The following is a 15,234-nucleotide window of genomic DNA, read 5'->3' as shown; positions in this document are numbered from 1 at the left end:
AATAAAACATTATAAACTCTTTTCTTTTATTCAGTGACAAAAATTGTAACTAAAATTTGGTATATTATATGTTTTTTTTTAAATAATTATTTTTAAAACAAAATATCATAGAATACGACGAAAAAGATCTGACCTCTTACAAATCCGTAAATGTCTGGAAGAAAAAATAACTGTTTTAAGAACAGAAAAATGTTTGTTTTATCAGAAGTTGTAATATTGTTTAAAACTAAAATATTAGCAAGTATTTTAAATCCAAAAACTGTACACTCTTTAAAAATATTTAGAATTATTACATTAAAATTAAAATTATAATTATTACCGTTTTTTCACCACTGTCAATCATATAAGTTAACTGTTTGTTTGGACAAAAAACTAATATTCTTTAGTAGAAAACAAGTTATTTTTTCACTATCTATTCTAGTATACTGGAGTTGAATTCTGAGTTGAATACAATTGCGTTTTTTTTTCAAAGTATTTTCATTTGTAACAAAACATTTTTCTTATTTACAAAAAATTTAGTAGTACAGCTAGAAAATAACATAACGTACTTCTCAATAACAGCAACCAAAGTTCATTTCAAAAACTGTTGTATACCTAGAGTTATTCAATTTAAATTTAGTGTTAAATACTTTTTAACAAAAGTTTTCAGTTATTGACGACTAATAATTCACTAATAATATCTGAAACACTATTTGCAGTTTATACATAAAATATTTATTTTGTTAACGTTGTAGATTTACCTGTAATTATTTAAACAACTTATAAGATTTATTTTTTACTTTTAAAATTTAATTTTAAAACATTTTTCAAATTTGTGTGTCGAATAACAACTTAAAAAAGTAATATTTTAAAATTGATAAAAAAAAGGTTAATATGTGTTTTTAAATGTCATAAAAATGGAATTAAGTTTATTAAAGAATTAAACTAAAACAAAACATGATTATTTGTGTGAAACAGTTGTTAAGCTAACATTGTTTCTAAAAAAAGTTCATCAGTCGCTATATAGTGTAATAATGTTTAAAGTATAAATTCTAAAGTAATTCTAAAAAAATTAATTTATTATTTTTCATAATATCTTATTTAAACATTAACAAAACATTTTTAACAATTAATTTGATAAACCTGAAACGAACTTTTTCTGAGAACTTTTTAATTTTTAGTTAATGTAATAATAAAAACAATTGCAATCAAGTTTTATTATGATAGTTTATAGAACGTTTTTTGGTTTAAAATAATTACAAATTTTTTAGTTTAGCATCAGTTCAATACAGTTTTGAAAGCCATTAACTAAAAAGTTTTACTCTAAATTTTTCGTATAGAAATTTGTTTTTAAATTCTAAGGAGTTTTGTTGAAAATGTTTAACTGTTAAAACCTTAACTAAGTTTAAAATATAAGAGTTTTAATTTTTTTTGAAAAATGTTAATAAAAAAAGGTTCCAAGACCGGGAATCAAACCCGGGCCGCGTGGGTGAGAGCCACGAATCCTAACCACTAGACCACCTGGGAAGGCATTTAAAGACAAGTTTTAATATTTATATACCTATGCACAAGTAAACATCTATATATTGTGCGTGCTAACGTGTTTAGGAGAAAAGTATATAGCATTCCTTGTCTGTAGCTTGTTGTCGATGTAACAAATGCTTAACAGTTTTATGTAACTAATCTAAGTTTTTGTTCATTACCAAAGTTTTATTTTAAAACTATGTTTTGCTACTTATTTATTAATAGCAGAAATATTTAAAACGCTTTAATACAAAAACAAACTTGAAGTTTTGCAGAAACTATTTAGACTCATGCGCGAAATTAAACGTTTAAATAAAATGTTATATTAATCTTGTATTTTTCAAACTTTAAATTACTATGTAGCACATTATGTAATAATAAATGTGTATTAATTTTCACGGTTACGAAAAATTATAACTAGTTCTAAAATTATTTGAATATTTAGTTTAAAGCCTTTTTAGACTGTCTTGACTAAAAATAAGTACAATAATCAAAAATTAATATTTAAATTTTTTTAAATTTGAAGTGATGGTTATAACAAAATAATTTTAATTTAAAATCTCAACATAAAAAATAGAATATATTTACATTACACAGTATATATTTATATCTAAATACTTTAATGATATATATATATATATATATATATATATATATATTTATTTATTTATTAAATTATATAAAAACTATAATTTAAACAGCTGTTTCACACATTGAAATGTAAAATTTTATGTGATCGTCAGTAAGTTACAGCTTATTATAATAGTGAACAGAAATTTCGATTTTAGAATTTTTATAATAATTGTGACGTAGAAATGGTACAGTTTTTTGTACGATTAGCTGAATTTGAAATACGCTGTGAATGTTATTTTATACTTTTTAGGAAAGTTTAAAAAGCTTATTTTGGAAAAATGTTTTAAGCTATTAGAAAAAATTTTTAGGCTGTTAGGAAAAATGTTATAAAATGCTATAAAATACTCGTGTTTGCCGCTTCGATTTTATTTTGTTTTAATATTTAGTTGGTTTTAATTTTGTTGAAAAAGTATTTTTGATAATGGATGAGTATGTTTTGTCTTTCGCTTTTCTTGTTTAGTGTTACGTTCTTATCTGATTTTTCAATTTCTATTTTTTCTAAGTTACAAAGTTTGCAGCCAAATTTAGTATTGAATTTTAATTTTGTCCTGTTTAATATTTCCCATTTAATTTTGTAGTCTGTATTGTTATCTTTTAAGTTCCATATGTAATTCGCTAGTTCTGTTGTGTGTCTTTTGTTAATATTGTTGAATGATGATTTGTGGTTTCTGTATCTTTGTTTAAAGGTATTTCCTGTCGATCCTATATACTGCTTTGTTGTTTTATTTGATGTTACTGTTGCTTTATAAATTATATTTGACACTAGGCATTCGTTATTTAAAAGGCAAGGTTCTTTACGGCAATTACAAAGTTTATTTTTTATGGTGCTTTTATCGTCTATATTGCTTTTGTTTAATATTTTGTCGTTGTGAGCTATTATTTTACTTCTGAAATTATTTGTGCAACTGTAAGATATTTTGATTGTGTTTCGGTTGAATATTTTATGGAATGGGTGGTTTTTGTCAAATGATGTAGTAATTAGGTTTAAGAACTGTTTGCCTATTTTGGAACTTATATTTAGACTGAATGGTGGGTTGAAATATACTATGTCTCTTTTTCTTCGTTTTTTATTTCTTTCTGGTAAAGTTTTCTTATCGTATTTTAAGGTGTTTTTATAATTGGCCGAATTTAATGCTTTTTGGTATTCATTTTTTACATTGTTGAAGGATTCTTAGTTATTAGATAGTTTTATTAGTCTTCTGTTTATTGTTTCGGGTAGTTGTTTTAGTATTTGTCGGGGGTGGTTGGAGTTGTAGTTTACGTATAAAATTGGTGAGTTTGGTTTGTTGTATGGTTGGTAACTTGAGTTTGATATGTTGAAGGATACATCTAAGAAGTCTGTTTGGAATAGTCCGGATTCTATTGTTATATTAAAGCCGTTTTGTTTGAATAATTTAATTAAATATTTAGCGTTGTTTTCAGCTGATCTCGGTGATTTGCTTCTTATTATCCCTAGCCCGTTATCTCTATATTCATTATCTATAAAAATATTCCAAACAGACTTCTTAGATGTATCCTTCAACATATCAAACTCAAGTTACCAACCATACAACAAACCAAACTCACCAATTTTATACGTAAACTACAACTCCAACCACCCCCGACAAATAGTAAAACAACTACCCGAAACAATAAACAGAAGACTAATAAAACTATCTAATAACTAAGAATCCTTCAACAATGTAAAAAATGAATACCAAAAAGCATTAAATTCTGCCAATTATAAAAACACCTTAAAATACGATAAGAAAACTTTACCAGAAAGAAATAAAAAACGAAGAAAAAGAGACATAGTATATTTCAACCCACCATTCAGTCTAAATATAAGTTCCAAAATAGGCAAACAGTTCTTAAACCTAATTACTACATCATTTGACAAAAACCACCCATTCCATAAAATATTCAACCGAAACACAATCAAAATATCTTACAGTTGCACAAATAATTTCAGAAGTAAAATAATAGCTCACAACGACAAAATATTAAACAAAAGCAATATAGACGATAAAAGCACCATAAAAAATAAACTTTGTAATTGCCGTAAAGAACCTTGCCTTTTAAATAACGAATGCCTAGTGTCAAATATAATTTATAAAGCAACAGTAACATCAAATAAAACAACAAAGCAGTATATAGGATCGACAGGAAATACCTTTAAACAAAGATACAGAAACCACAAATCATCATTCAACAATATTAACAAAAGACACACAACAGAACTAGCGAATTACATATGGAACTTAAAAGATAACAATACAGACTACAAAATTAAATGGGAAATATTAAACAGGACAAAATTAAAATTCAATACTAAATTTGGCTGCAAACTTTGTAACTTAGAAAAAATAGAAATTGAAAAATCAGATAAGAACGTAACACTAAACAAGAAAAGCGAAAGACAAAACATACTCATCCATTATCAAAAATACTTTTTCAACAAAATTAAAACCTACTAAATATTAAAACAAAATAAAATCGAAGCGGCAAACACGAGTATTTTATAGCATTTTATAACATTTTTCCTAACAGCCTAAAAATTTTTTCTAATAGCTTAAAACATTTTTCCAAAATAAGCTTTTTAAACTTTCCTAAAAAGTATAAAATAACATTCACAGCGTATTTCAAATTCAGCTAATCGTACAAAAAACTGTACCATTACTACGTCACAATTATTATAAAAATTCTAAAATCGAAATTTCTGTTAACTATTATAATAAGCTGTAACTTACTGACGATCACATGAAATTTTACATTTCAATGTGTGAAACAGCTGTTTAAATTATAGTTTTTATATAATTAGACAAAAATTAAGCTCCAATTTTATTTGTCGAGCACTATCGATCAGAACTTTGTATAAAACCTTTAATATACATATATATATATATATATTTACGTTATAAGTAGTTTATACAAGGTGAAAAAATAAAAAGAAAAAGAACAATACTTTAATTAAGCATGATGCTTCAAACTTTACTTATTTTAAGTAGAACTATTTACTTAAACTATTACTACAGAAACAAACAAATTAAACAAAAATATAATGAAGTGATTTTTAATTTATCCAAAGTGTATGAATGCATAAAAAAAAATTACTTTTAACTCAACTACAAAAATTATGAACATTAAATAATTGACTACAAAACTTTTAAATTGTTCAAGATTTTCAAATTTTTGATGCAGTTTGTTGATGAATATTTTCAGAATTCTGAATTTTTCCTGAATATATATATACAGAAAATAAAACTTAATTAACTAATTCAATATTTACTGAACCCACTAAAAAAGCTCTTAAATAGTTTATTACATAATTTAACAAATATAAAAAACAGTATAATTGTTTTATTTAGGCTTTTCCATATAATTATAAGCTGTTTAAACTGGAAAATGTTTGAATGTAAAAACATTATTTAACAGAAAAAAACAAAGTATGATGAAATTTTGTACAAGAAGCATAATAGTGCGAAAAAAAACTTAGTTTGAAACTAACAACTAAAATATTATTATTTTAAATTAATAAACTTTAAGAATTCTATTAAGTATGTTGGCAAGAAAATTCTCTTTACACGTTTAAGTTCATATACTATATTTAACTCTTATATATATTAAAAAAATTACTAAGACAATTTTACAAATTATAAGCGTAAGCAAGATTCACTTATTCTATTACAAATGCATATAAAGTTTTTTAAAAAAAAGTTATAAGATTAAAAAAAGCATTTTCACATTAGTTTTCTGACTTCATTTCAATAGAAATACAATTTATTTTTTGTTGCTAGCAATGATCAAAATGATTTAAATTATTTTATAATGAGCTTTATTGGATCTATAAACAATTTTTTACTAAAATTATGTTTTGTAACTAATTTTACGTAGTGAACTCTAGGATTTTTATTTTATTTTTTATTAAAATAAATAAAATCTACATCGTAACCTGATTTAAAACAAAAAAAGGTCCTACCGAGACTTGAACTCGGATCACAGGAGTCAGAGTCCTGTGTGCTAACCATTACACCATAGGACCACACGTCAAGTATATAAATATTGCGTTTATAAATATTCAGCACGTGTATCTTGGTAGATATGAGAGAACGTGGGAAAGTAAATCGTAAGTTTGTCGCTTGGTACAAACTGTTTTCACTTTCAATCAGCCAAAATAACTTTTTGAACTATGTAATTTGAATGCGTTTTCTGCAATGATTATGTATTTGGTTACGTATTTTGTTCTATATTTTGATTTTAAGTAGTTTTTGTCGACTATTTTCCTTTAAACATAAATCAATGATGATAATTTAAATAAAATATTTAGTAAATTTATAGTTCGGTGGTATACGATTATAATAAGCTATATTGTATTATAAAATATTTTAATTTTATTATTATTTTTTTAAGACAAATTATCTACTTACATTGAATACTAAAATTAAAAGCAGTAAGCCTAAATATATTACTAAAAATAATTATTAGGAAAAAAACTAAAACTTTTATAATTAGTAGATAAATAAAGTTTTTAGTACAATTTGATATTTTAGTTTAGAAATTTGAAATAAATAATCTCTTTTTTATAACTTGGTAAAAGTATTTAGTTTTAATTTATTAAACGACAAAAAAAGACGATCAAAATGTTTGGTCCCAGAACCTGGTGCACAAAAAACCTTTCGGTTATCGAGTCACACATCACGTATATCATTAAATGTCTTGTCCAGGACGGCCTTAAATAAAAATGTAAAAGCTGTTTTTTTTTTGTTATTTTCTATAAAAATTTCTCTTCAGTATTAAACCTTCAAAAAATTGTAAACTACAATCTTAAGATAAACAAAATGTCTCTTTAACAACAAAGTTCTCTGCTAAACTGAAAACATTAATTTACAGTTTCTTATATTATTGGGCAAACTATTTTAATATTAATTTTTAATTTTACACTAATGTTTTTTTTTTCTTTTTGTTTTAGCTTATAAAACTTACCAACATATATATAAATTTCATAGGAAGCTGGATTCGATTGTAACCAATAAGACTAAAGATATTTTATTTCTAAACAACCTCATCAAATAAGAAAAATTAATACTAATAGGCTTTTTGGATGTAATAAACAAAGTTGGGTGGGACTGTACGGAATTTTAACCCGGGACTTCGCGCAACCGAAGTGCGAATCATACCCCTAGACCAACAGGCCACGACTTCTATTAAAACTTATCGTTTATAAACCTAATATACAAACAATTTCGATGAGTAAGTAATAATATTTTTGATTTCATTTCGCAGTATGTTGTAAACGTTAAAAATGCCTCAAAATATTTTTTTGTTTAAATTTAATTTATTCAAAAAAGTAAATTTTTAGTTTAATTCGATTAATATAAAAACTATAATAAAAATCCACAATTCCGGTCTGAATAAAGTATTTTATTTAACAGTTAAAAAAACGTTAGTAAACATAAAAAAAATGTATATTTTTAATTTAATTATGAATGAAGTTTTTTGTCATTTACTTATATTTAATCATTAATCGTTTACTCGGTGTGATTTACCTACGGTCTTAATTGAAATTGAATTTATAAAAAAAACTTTTAAGTCTTGCTATCTTTAATTAAAGTACAATAATATATAATAAAGTTAATAATAAAAAATATAAAATAAGTTAAAATAAGAATATTTAAAGTTACAATGCGGGCAAATTGAAAGTTTTTTGTTATTAATTGTTAAGCAAAGATTTTTGTACAATTTAACAAGTTTTTTATATAACTCGTTCACTTTATTATTATTTACAATAAAAAAATCTAAACTTTTTGTTTAACAGCCTAATTAGTCATTAGTATTATTTAAGTTTATACTGTGCAGCACACAGTTCAAAAGGGTAAGTGTCAAATTTGCACGATGGGACTAAATTTTACAAAGAAACTTTTGCACGAGGCGACTAAATTACAGACAAAATTGCACAAAGGGTCACTTGCACGATTACACTTTTGCACGAGCAGAAAATTTTATAAAAAGTCATTTTTGCACGGGTTAAATTTATTTATTTTATTTTTTTTATTAATTTTAATGTATACACTTTTTTAATTAGCTTTTTTATTATCACTTTTACTTTTAATCTTTACCCTCGGTCAATAGTTTTTTTCGATCTTTTTTATTTACTTATTTTTATTTATCTGTTTATTTATTTTTTTAATATTTTTAATAGTTATTTTTAATTTTTAATTTTACTACCACTAAAACCTATAACTCTATTCCTCGGTCAGTAACTTTTTTTTTTACTTTTTTTTTACTTATCTTTTATTTTTTTGTTTTTGTAATATTTCAAAGTTTTTCTTTCTGTTTTTTTTACTCTCGTGCAAAAAATGACCCTCCGTTCAAAATTTTCTTCGTGCAATTTAGTCCCCTCGTGAAATTTTGTCTTCGTGCAAATTTTACCCGTTCCCAGTGCAAAGATATATACAAACATTCAAATATATAAAGCAAATTAATGTCTTAAAATCAAGTGGGGATGTAGCTCAGGGGTAGAGCGCGCGCCTCGCTTGCGTGAGGCCCCGGGTTCAATTCCCGGCATCTCCACGATCTCAAATTTAATTTTGACTGAATTAAGAGTTACTTATTTTTATGAACATAAATTTGAACATCTATAAGTATGTACTAAAAAGCAGAATATAGTTATTCAATAGCTTTGAATTATCTAAAATAACACTTACAAAACAAGTTAGAAAAGTAATTTTGAGAAATAATTAGGATACTGTATATATACAGTTAAACATTTTATTTTATAATTAAAAAAAAAAGTTGAACATATTCTATATAGAGTCAAGAAGTTTAGGAATAATCTTTTAATAACTTATTCTCTGAAACCTTCTATGTTGTAGTTTATGTAGGTTTGATGTAAGTTTTTTATAAATTTGTGGTTAATTTTTCTTCACAAATTTTAAGTGATTAATTATTAAAAAAAAATATAAGCTATTTGTTTATAAAAGAATTTTTTTTTACCAAAACTAAAAATTTAAGTATTTTTATTTCATTTTAAGGAAATTACTACTTTTTGACATAAATCGATTTGTTTAAATTTGTTATCTAACTATTATTGTTTTTATATTTTTATGTTGTGTATGTAAAAGATTTTATTCAAAAAAAAAATTATTGGTTTCCCTTCTACTGTAGAAAAGTTTAAAATAAATTAAAAATACCTGAAAATATCTAAAACATCTTAATATTTTAAAATAAGTGACTTTTTTACTTTACAATGTCAATAAACAGTAACTCTTAAAAAAAGGACCACGCGTCACCACTAGCGGTAAGTAGTTAACGTTGTGGCCGTAATAATACAGGTCTAATCCTAGTTACAGTGTCTATTTGCTTATAACTCACTTTAATACTAATTGTAACTAATGTAAACTTTTTTAAGTACATTGAGTAGTTTGTAATGGTTTGTTAAGTTAAAATGTAAAAATCAAAAGTTTATAACATTTTACTTAAACATCTTAATTACTATTATTATAAATTTTACTTATCAAATAATTAACTTTTTATAAACATATTTGCTATTATTTAGAACTTAAAAGCGTTTAATAAACTATATGTTTAGTTTACCAGACTAAACTTTTATGCATTCCTAGGCAATGAATGAACACATTTCAAACATAGATCGACTGTTTTAACTAAGTCGTGAGAACTTAGTAAGGCTGTATAAAGTTAGTTAGTTATGTACCAGTGTTTTTATAATGTCAAAAGTTTCAGCAAAACTTTGAAAAATTCTATAAGTTATTATTTCTAGATTTTATAGTTTTAACTTTAGTGAAAAATAGTATTAAAGTTAGTGATAATAAATTACAAAAAGAAATAAAAATTCAACATCTATATAGTAATGAGTTTAAATTTTAGAAAAGTAATCAGTTTTTAATTTTCAAAAATATATACAAGTACAATAACAAAAAAATAAAGCTTTTATAAAGGTATATTTTGATAGTTTGTATACTAAAGTTTTAGTTTTAAGTTTAAAGTTTCAAAAGCTTATACTACCAAAAATATTTTCCATTGCAAAATTTAATTAAAACTTTAATTTATGAAAAAAATCAATTATAAGTCATTATTAAAAAACTTTATGAAGTAAATTACTTACACTAGTAAACTTTTTTTAAATTGTTTTTTGTTGAGTAATATAACAAATATTTTAAAGTTTTGTGTAAATTTTTAAGTTTTGCTTTTAAAATTAACAGCCTATAAAAAGTTTGAAAATTTGAAAAGATGAAAAACTATTTTAAACTTAAATTACTATTTAGTCAAAAATAATAATTAAATTTACAACATTATATATGACGGCCATAAATTTATACAAACATTTTTATGTCTAACGCTAATCAAAATTACTAATACTGAAAACGACTTATTTTGTGATGTAACAAACAAACTAGTATTTTTTATGTTTAACTTTAATTTATGAAATAAGTATTTGTATAGAAATGGTAGAAAACATTTATTTCATATGTCTATATAAAACAAAAATCGTATGATAATCATGACAATTATTCTTTTTACATTGCGACGTAACAATATTGTTTATTGAAAGACAAAAAACGCTCAAAACTTTTGGTCTAAGGACCTGGTGCACAAAAAAACCTTTTGTTTATCAAATTTTACACCAAAACAGTTTAACGTCATGTCCAGGACTGGTAAAACACTGTTTGATTTAAAATCACTTAAAACCACTTTCAATAGCAGCCATCATAGCTCAGTGGCAGAGCGCTGGTTTGTTTACAGCGGTTGAGAGTTCAAAGTTCTCTGTCGGAACTTTTTCTTAGAGTAATAAAAAACTTATAAATATTTTTTTATAGCAACTTTTTTTACTTAACAATATATTTCTTAATATCATAAAGATGGTTTATTTTGAATATTTTGAAACTTTCATTAAGCTACGGTAATAAAAAACACTTCGAAAAAAAATTATATAGTACCATTTTAACCTTCTAAAATATTGTATAAATTAGAATAAACATATTTTTTAATTATTTGCAATAATCTAGTTCAGTAGCAAGTTCCAAAATTCTCGCACACTAGTGACAAAAAAGATAAAAAGAGCGTAGCAGTCGAAAATGCGATGAAAAATCAGCTGTACCTGAGCATTTAGTAAACAATACCTGTTTTTGGAAACAATGATAGTTTTTAAAATTACGTAATATGAGACAATGTTCAAATACTTTGGAATTATTAAGACTAGAAGCCATTCTAATACTTATAAAACAACCTAATTTATTTAAAAAGAAAGAACTTGATTACACTGTAGCCTTAATCAGTTAAAAATTAATTTTCAATATTACTTATGTTGATTGTGCTTGAATTTACTTAAGTGATTAATTAGTATTTTTGTGTAATATATATTGTTTGTGTCTTATCTTAGTTTATTGTTTCAATCGTAATTTCTCTGACGAAAATTGATGAAATATATTGAAAATGAAAGAACTTGAGTAAATTAATTTTTTCATTTAATTTTTAAAATTTTTATGAGTTTTATTCATTTTTACAAAATAAAGCAATAAAAGAACTTTAAATAGATATACAGCAAACTAAATTGAAATTACAATCAAACACAATTGAAAGATAAGTTTGTTGATAATCACATATCTTATTAATTAGACTTTATGAAGAAAATCGGTTACATTTTATAAATGAATATTGCAAATAATATTTTTGGCAAAGGCGAAAAATATTTTTCTTTTAATTTGATCTTGTTTTGTTTTGACTAAGCTACAATTTTTTTACAGATTAAAAAATCTTAAAACAACCTTTGAGATAAAATTTTGTGAAAATAGGAGAGTACAAAAATTTCCTTATTGGAGTCGCGAACTAAAGCGGAAAATAACTAAAAATCACATAAAAATCCTCCTCCATTTTGTATTGTGAATGAAAAATTTAAAAATATATTAAGTAGAATTTTTTATAAATAAATCAATTTTTTGTTTATTTCTGTTATAAAAAGTTTATTTTTTAGTATTTTTAGATTATGCTGAAACAAATATATCTAAATACTGCAAGAGACATTTCCTTAAAGTTTGAGGTAAGTATCTAAAAAACTGTAGGAAAGAATAGATTGTTATTAAAATAATTTTTTTTGCAGTTTTAGTTTGCACCTCTCACAAGGAACTTATTGTTCTCTTAAATTTTACATTAATTTAAATTATTTACAGTTTTAATCAGAAAAAATATAAAATTTTTACAAATGTTAAAAATATTAAATCAGTTAACCCTATAGCAGTGGCTTTGCGTTGTATTTTTATTAAGGAGTGCGAAAATTATAAAAAACCAAACTTTTAAGTTTTATTTTGAACTTATTCAAGATCTTTTTGAGTTACAACTACACCAATTTGTTAATGTTATAGAATATTTGGTACCAAAAAGTTAAAGTAAGTATAAATTATAATTGATGCAAAAAACTTCAATGTCTTAATAGGTGGAATTACTTTTTATCATTAAAAACTATGCTGGTTTTACTTTAGTAATTCTTTCTCGAATTGTACCTGATCGAGTTTACCCTACTCTAGCTTAGCTTTTCACTAGCTGTCTTATTGTTCACGAGCTGAAGTAAATTTTCAACAACGCAAAATGTTATATTTGATTCACACGGCGATGCACAAGATGCAGGTGACACAGATTGAGATTGCTGCTCCGATTTATCGAATTTCTGAAGGTCGAATAGAATAAATTCAAAAATAAAAAAGCTTATCAAATGAATTTGGTAGCTAAATATACACAAAAGTTGTGGATTCTTCTTTTTTTTTTTATGTGACTATGTGGTACATCAGCTTCAGTGTTTAAATTAACGCGTTAGTACAATTTTATTTGAATACGTTATTTATTAAATGATTATCTCATTAAGTTTTATAAGTTATTTAAAACAATTTTTTTTTCAAAGTTGAAACTACACATTATTAAACAACAGCTCATCAAAAATAAATAGTTCTATCATAATGTTTATTTATATTCTTGAATCTATTCTTATTTTTATTATCTCATAAATACTTTGAGAAGCTGTAAAATAAAAGCTGGCAATATTGTAAAGGTAGTCAAAAAATTATAATTTATAAATATTTTTTGTCTTTAAATTACTCATTTATTTATATATTAGAATAAGATTTCATAATTAGTAACGCTTATAAATACTTTAAACTTGGTTTAGTTTTAAGTACCTCATTTTTTACAGAGTTTAACAAAAAGTACTAAAAGTTGGGTAAAACATGGGAAAAAAGTTTAAATAGTTCGTAAAACTATATTTTGATTTTGTAAAATAAATGTTCATATTACAGGAAATGTCAAAACAAATTTTAATAACGGTTTTTTTTAGATTTCGTCAGTTGTAAAAATGAGAGTCTAAAAAAAAGTAATAGTAGTTAAATTTAGGAAATAGTATTGAATATAGTAACAAAAATAAACTTTCATTTTGTATTATTCCTTGAGGCTAAACATTAAAATAGCTTTAAAATTTTATATCAGTTTGCTTTTATTGAATGTACAGCTTTAAATGCATGAAAAAAAAAATTATGTGTATGAAATGTCATTGTTCAAGTTTTAGTTAGGCTTAACCATTTTTTTTAAAGTGTAAGCAGTTAAACGAACTAACTTGAAGAAAAAAAGTTTAAAGCATTTAGGACTTAGTAAAACCAATTATAATCTTAAAAAAAGATTATTAAAAAAATTGTTAAGTAAAATATACGTTATTATCTATAGTGCTGATTTATACATTTAGTTTAACAACTAAAGTTAGATAAATTAAAAACACAATACAAGAACCTTAGCTCCAATTATTTATTCTAAAACTAGCTTTTATTACCATTTGTGACTTTTTGTTTATAAACTTTATTGATATATTTTTAGGTATACTTGTAAAGTATTTAAGTAATATATAAAAATTGAAAACTAAAAAATCATTTAGATGACTCCTCATAAATCTAATGGAAACGTAAGCTAATACTTCAAATAACATTTTAGTAACCAGTAGATAAATATAAGAGGATTAAACTGAATTGTTTTTTGTCTAGTTTTTGATTAATTTTTTTTTTTTTTATTAATGGTTATGAACTGGCAAGATTAATACTATGTTTAATTTACAGCGTGCAAATCCGTTAGTGAACACCAGTTTGGGAGCAGACCATATTTTTGAATTTTGTGAAAAAATAAAAAATGAAGCATCACACATGAAAATTCAATTTCAAACGTTAGTTAGGTTGCTACAGTATTAAAAATACAAGCTTTTTTACTCACCTTTAAACGATGCCAAAACAAAAATATGGTTCTGTTAATATTCTTTTATTTTTTAAATGGCTTAAATTTTTAAAGTACTATAATATAAGCTTTTGAAACAAAGTTTTATTTATAACTATTTATCTTGTATAAAATTTTCTCATTTTAAATAATTTTATTGAAAAAAATCAATATAGGATTTTAATAATTTATTAATATGAAATAAAATATTCAGTTTAAGGAAAGAGTATGAAAAAGTTGTTGGAGAAAGAAATGAAAACCAAAAGCTGTGTACTAAGGTAATTTATAAAGAATAAAACAAATTATTCTTTACTAAAATTAATGTAACTACATAAGTTTTTTAACAACCTAAGATTACACTATATTTTAGTGTGAAAAGTACAGGGAAACGTATTAAAATGTAAAAACCTAATTAATATTGTAATATATTACGATATAAAGTTCATTTAACAATTTAAAACAAAATATATAACAAATTAAACATTTTTTTTATTGCAAAAATTTATTTCTAGTTTTACGATGATGCAATAAGTCTAAGCTTAGAAGTTCAAAAAATGTAAGTTTTTGTTAAATGGCTTAAAATGATAATATATTATAAATTACGAAAACTAATAGAATAAATTTTAGTAAAAAAAAATAAAAGGAAATGCTAATAGATATACCGAAAATCATATTTAGTTAAGAATCTTCATTAATAAAGTTTTTTATATATAACATATGATAAGTCAAAAACAAATTATTGAAAGGTTAATATAAGAATAGTGATACAGAGTTTAAAAACTTTCAAGTATGTAATATCTTTTCTTACCCAGAAAAGTGTTAAGTATTTTATACTTGAATTTTTCAATTTTTTAATTTGTTTTT

The 15,234-nt window shown here is 23.7% G+C and overlaps 3 non-coding genes across 3 annotated transcripts; 1 reads left to right on the top strand and 2 right to left on the bottom strand.

Moving 5' to 3' along the window:
• Positions 1–1,434: 1,434 nt before the first annotated feature.
• Positions 1,435–1,506, bottom strand: Trnae-cuc (transfer RNA glutamic acid (anticodon CUC)). Its single transcript has one exon. It is a non-coding gene; the product is annotated as a tRNA-Glu (tRNA).
• Positions 1,507–6,085: 4,579 nt separating this feature from the next.
• Positions 6,086–6,157, bottom strand: Trnaq-cug (transfer RNA glutamine (anticodon CUG)). Its single transcript has one exon. It is a non-coding gene; the product is annotated as a tRNA-Gln (tRNA).
• A 2,456-nt stretch (positions 6,158–8,613) lies between these two features.
• Positions 8,614–8,685, top strand: Trnaa-cgc (transfer RNA alanine (anticodon CGC)). Its single transcript has one exon. It is a non-coding gene; the product is annotated as a tRNA-Ala (tRNA).
• Positions 8,686–15,234: the final 6,549 nt, after the last annotated feature.

Source organism: Thalia democratica, unplaced genomic scaffold, assembly GCF_965202585.1.
Source record: "Thalia democratica unplaced genomic scaffold, ktThaDemo2.hap1.1 HAP1_SCAFFOLD_49, whole genome shotgun sequence".
In the NCBI taxonomy this organism is placed as follows: Eukaryota; Metazoa; Chordata; class Thaliacea; order Salpida; family Salpidae; genus Thalia; species Thalia democratica.
This window is presented reverse-complemented; position numbering and strand designations above follow the sequence as displayed.